Raw genomic sequence first — 8287 nt, 5'->3', positions numbered from 1 at the left:
ACCAAGGTCTTGCACGGTCTTTGGACTCAAACCTATGGAGAAACTAGTCACTCCAAAAGCCTAAGTGCTAGACAGAACCAAGGTCTTACATGGTCCTTGGACTCAAACCTATGGGGAAACTAGTCACTCTAAAAGCCTAAATGCTAGATAGAACCAAGGTCTTGCATGGTCCTCAGACTCAAACCTATGGGAAAACTAGTCACTCCAAAAGCCTAAGTGCTAGACAGAATCAAGGTCTTGCATGATCCTCGGACTCAAACCTATGGGGAAACTAACACGCGATGGTACCTTTTTAAGCGTTCAAGCTAAGTTCAATAATGCCTCGGCCCTCGTACCAAACGGCTAAAGCTATAAATATCATCAGAAACGTGGAAAAGAACCCTACTACCCGGTGATCCTCTTGGACAACTTACTTTAGGTTACACGTCCTCGGGCGGTCACTTTGTTCGCAGCATAGAACATGCGGTTGTTTTTCCCGGTTAGTCTTATATAATCAACCTACTTAAAGTCGGCGTTGCTGTACCTGTCAGTTTTGATAAGTTCAGAGTGACGACTCTTTACCATCAACGGCATCAGTTCAAAGTACTATTTGAAAGAAAAGACACCAGCACATCCATTCATAAAACAATTATTGCAGAAAAGAAAGGATACGCAAAATGAAATAAAATCACCTTTTTATTATATAAATGAAAAGTACAATGTATATAAAAAGACTTAGACAAGCCTATATTAGAAGCTAACTTTAAAAAAAAAAGGGGGTACACGGGAACGGTAAATCCTCAATCTAGCTCCAGCAGCAATAGAGCAAGTACGGATGGCATCAGCGGTGGAAGAGAAGAAGAAGCGAAGGCGCCCGATCCACGACCTTGCTCTAGCAGCAACCAAGCAAGTCTGGATGGTACCGGTGGTGGAAGAGAAGAAGAAGCAGGAACGCCAAATCCCCATACTTGCTCTAGCAACAATCAAGCAAGTATTGCTTAAGCAACAATCGAGCAAGTATGGATGGTACTGACGATGGGAAACCCAAACCCTCGCATGCGTGACACATGGCACCGGATGAAAGTACCAATTGTGTCACACCAAAAATCTGATGCGACCTACACCTGCTTCGGATTTTGACTGAAGGAAGAGAGACCCCTTTCTTGTCTAGTCTAGGGGGAGAAATATCTTTAGCCTTTGTCTCCCTTGCCCTGACTAGGTCATTTTGAATCTCGAAGGCACCCAAGGCTTCTGAAGAGGGTTTGGTTCCTTCACCCTCACCCTAACCTTGACCATTTCACTCCTTAAATCTCAGTCACTCTCACAGTGGGGACTTTGGGAGAATTTGGGGAGTTAGAAATCTGAAAAAACTCAAGGGTCTGTGAATAAAGGAGAATGATTTCCCCCCATGTGTCTAATATAGGGGGCAAGCCCAGAGGCAATCAATTCACCCAAATCTCCAAGAAGGAATTACAAGCAAGATAAATCTCGCTTAATTTCCAAAGTAGCCTTCAGCCGTTGGATTCGCGTCACCTCGTGAAGAGATCCTAATAAAAGCGCACCTCGTGCACCGAAACAACAGGAGCGCGGCTTGGATAGACTAAAAGAATGTCTCACAGCCAGGAACGTGCCTCAAGTAAGCGAAGAGGCTCTGGCATTAATGGAGGACAAGACTTGGCAAGCCGTGATAGAGGCCTAATGTCACCAAAACCCTCCTCTCCGTTCGAGGAGCCGGACAACAAGATTTTGAGAGGCTATTATGGGGGGTAAAAGACCCGGAGGCCCATATCAATGTCTACATTGGGTCAAGGGCCCAACCCAAGGAAAAACCCCTCCTCGGCTATAGGGAGAATCCTCCTCGGCATGGATGTAGCCGAGGATAAATGAGGCAACCTGCTATTGGTAATGACACTCCAGATCATCCCACGGAACAAGACAAGTACTAAAAGCAGAAAAGGACAATAGAGAAAAGGGAAATGTCTGAGGGAAAGGCTGCCATCATTACGTTCAGTGCCTTGTGCCTGACATGGCCATGCCTTTCTGCCTTTACAACCACTCCCAATAATTGGAAGGAAGGGCTGATGGGACAAGTACCTATCTTAGGAACCCCATCCATGAGGAAGGAAACTACTATAAAAGGTAGTGGAGGGAAATAGAAGGGGCGGGGACCCCCCCCCCCCCAAGAACAAACTAGAGGCACCAGGAAAAGCTCCTCATTTCATGCCGAGGACCAATCATTTCTGAAAAACTCAGTCCACCTCAGCTTAATCTTTGGCCCGCTCTCTACAAATTCATTGTACCGGGCTCACTGGTCTAAGGTCCCATGCATCTTGGGCTTGGCCTGAAAAACATGACCCTACACCAATTGTCACATAATAAATTCAATGAATTTTTCTTCAACCAAATTTGGAAAAATTTGGAAGAAAATTATCTTTGTTACCATAAACTCAAGAGTAAGGAGTGTATTTTTTAGGTCACTCAAAAACAAAAAACAAAAAAATTAGGGATGTATTGGGATTGACACTGCACCAAGATAAACAAACCACAGTTCATAACAAATTAACAATCAACTTGATTTTTAACCCATGCACCTTGCACTGATAAGGCGTATATTGCAAGTTCAATTCTATGTACTTACCTTCAAAATTTAGGTTACTTCTTTTTAAATTATTTCGTAATTTGTGTGTAGTATTCCTAATATGTGGTCAAAAGAATAATGTCATTTTTTTCTTTCCTTAACAACATACTATCATATTCATATGTATAGTCAATTGAGTGCAATAACTTTAAAATTATTTTTTTAAAAAAATTGAATTTAAACAATTGATTGATGACATGATTATCAATCTTTAATCACCTTGAAATTTTGCAAATATGGAAAATATACAAAGATAATGTAATCCAACGGTTGATTTGTTAAAATTTGCATCCAACTAAAAAATATTAAGTGGTGTAACATTGTTTAAAGGTACACATTATGTAACTTGAATCTAACCATATATATATATATATATATATACTAGTTATAGGCCCGTACCTTGCACGGTTTTATGAAAAAACTTATAAAATAAATGTATAAATAATTATATATTTTAATAGATTCAATAAAGATAAAAGAAAAAATTATCAAGTGTAAATAATTATCTCACTAAAATAAGGGGTAAGATTTTTTCCTAAAACTAAATTAAATTGATAATTCCAAATTTAATTTTAAATTGATAATTTTTTTTTTAAAAAAAAGTACCAAACAATTGATAAATCTAAAATTAATATAATCTTGATAATATTATAAATTAAAATTAAAGTTGATAATTCAAGAATACACGTGTAGAACATCTTGGCAATTTGATGCAACATAAAAATCAAATAAGAAAATTGTTAAAATTAATCTATTAATTCTAACTATATTTAATCATTAATTCTAAGACCCTAACCCTAAGCATATAAATTAGATCAAAGCTAAGAAAATTAGTTTAAACAAAAGGCAACCAATACATAAAACCTAATCAATTTAATAAAAACAAAATACAAAAACGAAGAAGGAGCCTTTAGAAACTTGACAATGTTTTCGAATGTTTTGAATTCATTAATTAAAATCACATGAAGAAAAAAAAACCAATAAAAACACTAAAGAAAATGAACAAAATAAAAATAATAATAATAATAAAAGGAGAAAGAATGCATACCTGCATTGTCATGGGATTTAGGCATTCACATATTGAAATAAGTTTCACTCCAAAAAGGATATATAGGGTTATATATATTGGTAGAGTTCCATTTGAAATATAATTAATTTAAATCTTATTGAAATTAAAGATATCTAATCGATGTGTTTGTTTTTATCCCATAAAAATTGGAATTAAAAAAAGGTCATATGAATAGAATGAAGAAGAAGAAAAAAATGAGTTGATTCAACATAACGTAACATATAAAAAAAATTAAAAATTAAAAATTAAAAAAAGGCAGAAATGCACTTTTGGTCCCTACATTTTGGGCTGATTCTTGATTTAGTTCCTAAATTGATTTCGCTCTTAAGTTAGTCCTTGATTTCAAAAAATCGATTCTATTTTAGTCCCTGCCACCAACCTAGTAACAGAAAAATTAGACGTAGCAAACAGAGCACACTGTTGGCATGTTATATGTTGATGTGGCTAATAAGATAATAATAAAATATTTTATTTGACATTTTTTAATGCCACATTAGCATTTTTTAATTTAAAAAAAAACCACGTCAGTATTTTCTAAATTAAAAAAATAAAAATAAAAATAATTTTTCAATTTTAATTTAATTCAAAATATAAAATATAAAAAATAAAAAATTATTTTTTAGTTTTAAAGATTGAGAAAAAAATTTGTGGAAACTTTCTCAAATATTCTTTAACTTTCTTGGCAAACAAAAAAATCACAAAATTTTAAATATATCAATTTTTAGACCAAATTAAAGTTAAAAAAAAAAAAAAAAATTGAAAACCCCCCACAAAATCAAAACAAAATCCAAACTCACAAATGATTCATAACTCTCTCTCTCTCTCTCTCTTTTCCTCTCTTACTGGTGGTGGTGGTGGAGTCATCCCACGATGAGGAGATGAAGGAGTAGCGATGGATGGAGTTGTAGTCATCCCACGACTTTGCTGGGTGTGAGCCGAGTCGTGCTCACCAACACTGAGACTCTTCCTAGGCTCATAAATAACGTTGAAGCCAACGGGCTTGGAGACCGAGTTGAAGTGAGGCAACTCATTTGGGATCGGACAATCTTTCAATGAGTTTGATGGGTTCAACTTCAATCAGTGGTGGTGGGTTGTTTTACTCTTCATCTCTGACTTTCTCTCTCTCTAAACCCGACTCTCTCTCTTGATTGTTTGATAAGTGGTGTGGAGGTGGGTTTGATTGTTTGATCGGTGGAGGTGGTGGCTGGATTTTTCTGTGTTTTCGTGGGGGTTGGTCATTCATTGGTTTTGTGTTTATGTTTGTTTCAAAAGAAAATTTCTGGGTTTGGGTTGAAAGAAAATTTATGGGTTTAAATTTCTAGGTTTGGGTGAAAATTTATGGGTTTGTGTTTATGTTTGTTTGTTAAATGTGAGTTATTTTAGTGTTTGGTTTGAAAGAAAATCTTGATTTTCTGGGAAAAATGTTGATGATTGTTCAAGGAAAATTTATGAGGTTAGTTGGGTTTGTTGTTATTATGAGCCGAATCGATTGGGTTTGTGTGTGTATGTTTTTTTCATAAGAAAATTTTTGGTTTTGGGTGGAAAGAAAATGTTGTGATGAAAATCTTAGGCATCAACTTTTTAGATGTGAATTTAACAGTGTTTGGTTTGAAAGAAATTTTCTGTGAAAGATGTTGAATGCCCAGATATTTTTTGTGTTCCTGAGTTCTTGTGATTTGGGTTTATATTTTTGTGTATTCATGTTCAAATATGAATCTATGTATTTTTATGTTTTTAATTTTGTTTTTATGTTTTTTTAATTTTGTTAAAATTGATAAACTATTATTTTTTAAATCAGATGCTGACGTGGCATGCTGATGTGGTTTATTATTATTATTATTATTAGCCACGTCAGCATATAATATGCCAACAGTGCACTCCGTCTGTCACGATCGATTTTTTTGTTATTGGGTTGACGGCAAGGACCAAAATAAAATCGATTTTCTAAAATTAGGGACTGATCTAGGAGCAAAATCAATTTAGAGACCAAATTGAGAATTGGCTTAAATTGTAGGGACCAAAAATGCATTTACGCCTTAAAAAAGAGAGAGAGAAAGAGAACGTGGTTGATAGCTATAAGGAATCTTGATATAAATATATATATATATATATTTTAAATGTCATCTATGTAGAAATTATTAAATTAATGGAGATATATACTGTTTTTTTGGAATAGATTTATATTAATCACCTCTTGAAGAATTTGGATTGTGCTTATCCCTTAATAATCAAGTTTTGTAGCTTGATATTCTGATAAAATAATATTAATTTACTATTAAAATTTTGAAAATTTAGATGATAAATATTATCTAAATTAAATTTTTGTATGTTAAATATTATCCCCTAATTTAAGAAATATGTCCTAACAAATAAAAAAATAATGTTAATTAGATGATAAATATTATCTAAATTAAATTTTTGTATGTTAAATATTATCCCCTAATTTAAGAAATATGTCCTAACAAATAAAAAAATAATGTTAATTAGATGATAAATATTATCTAAATTAAATTTTTGTATGTTAAATATTATCCCTTAATTTAAGAAATATATCCTAACAAATAAAAAAAATAATGTAATCTAATTTTATTTAATGATAAGAATGAATTAGAGTCCTGGTAGTATACTATTCCTTTTTAGTTCTTTAAAACTCTAAAAATTTAATAAAATTATGGCAATTTGGTAAAGTCACATGGCGCAATCACGACGTCTAAGCCCAACTTTTATTATATATATAATAATATGATATATATATATATATATATATATATAGGGTTGAGTTTAAGTTACACCTGGTGTAACTCAAAGCAATGTTATATCACCTAATAACTTATTATTGAATTCATATTTTGAAATTTTAATTTTTAAAATTATATGTTCTATATGTTGTTAATATGCATGCTAAATATAATATAATTTACCATTCGATCCATAAACTCAACTTTTATACATTATTTTAAACTACAAAAACTTGAAATATACAATTAATTGATAACATGGTTATTGATCTTTGATCACTTATAAATTTTGCAAGCATGAAAAATATACAAAGATAATGTAATCTAATGATAAATTTGTCAAAATTTGCATCCAATTAAAAAATATTGATTGGTTTAATATCATTTAAAGTTATACTAGGTGTAACATGAACACAACCCACATATATATATATATATATATATATATAATGCCATTATGCCCTCTTTATATGAGCTAGTTGTTATTTTGGTCCATTGAGTATCAAACTTTGCAATTACACTCTCAATTATATGGTTGATATCAACAAATATGTTCGTTCCCTCAAAGATTTGCCGATGATAAGTTTTTTTTTCTTTTACAACTTAATATAATATGTGTTGATAGAGTGGAATATTTCTGTTACTACAAGTTAATATTAACAATAGGGAAAAATATCTTTTATACCCTCTTACTATTAGTTAGGTGCAATTTTGATCTACTAATTATAAAAAAACTAGCTTGTAACCTCGCGAATATGCATGAATATAATTAAAAACAATCACAATTAGACGATTCAAATTATACATTTTTTTTATAGAAAATATTGAAATTATATATGATATTAGCTTACACATTTTTAAAACCATAAATTTTTAAATATGTAATGGTTTTCATTATCTATATGTATGTGTGTGTGTGATTTAAAATTTAATTGGATTTTAGACTCTTTGGCTTTTACACCCAATAATTTATTTGCCACAAAAATTAAAAAATTAATTGGACACATAGTGCAAAATTGGACTCCAAATGAAATCCAATTTAGAATTTAATTGAGTTTGAACTCTCTGCTTAGCTCCTTCCTTCAAAATTCATCAACGATGAGTCTTGAGTCTCTTAAATGACTCAAACAATATTGTTTGTTAGGCCCTTTTGTAGTGGTATTTTGGGTTAAAAAAATGTTTTTGAGCTTGGTTTAGTGGCGACTCCAGGAAATTTCTTGAGGAGGTCATTAAGAAACTTGAATTAAACAAATTTTAATAAAAAGAGAATTTGAATATATTGTGCTATTGACCAAAAAAAAAAAAAAAAAAACAAATACATGAAATTTTACAATTTCTTTCTACGAGTTTTCATATTTTGAAATCGTTACATGATAATTTATTATCAATTGTGATTATCTATTGTCAATGTAGATGTGACCATTTTATTTTGTTAAATTTGTATAACATTTTTATTTTTATGTAATTTTCATTATTTATTTGTTATTGCTTTTTATAAATTATTGACCTTATATTAATTATTTACCCACATAATCACACTCATCCATACATAAATTATACATTTAACAATCACTAATATTACTATTTTTTTTCTTTGAATCGCTAGTTTTATAACAAAAAGTTATTATAACGTGATAACAATATATACATGTAAAAAATCCTCTATATTTCTTGGTTATTAAATTATATAAAGCTATATTACTGTGACTTAAATAATGCTCCTAAGTGTAGGATTGTCGCGAAGTAATAGCTCGGTAAATCCGAGGTCGAATCCACAGGAAAAAGGGAATTGATTAGCAAACCACAAGAGAATAAAACTAAAATAATAAAATTTAATTGAAGAGATTTTTGATGGTTTAGTGA

The sequence above is a fragment of the Quercus lobata genome, chromosome 4 (assembly GCF_001633185.2).
Source record: "Quercus lobata isolate SW786 chromosome 4, ValleyOak3.0 Primary Assembly, whole genome shotgun sequence".
Lineage (NCBI taxonomy): Eukaryota > Viridiplantae > Streptophyta > Magnoliopsida > Fagales > Fagaceae > Quercus > Quercus lobata.
Note: the sequence above shows the minus strand (reverse complement) of the source record.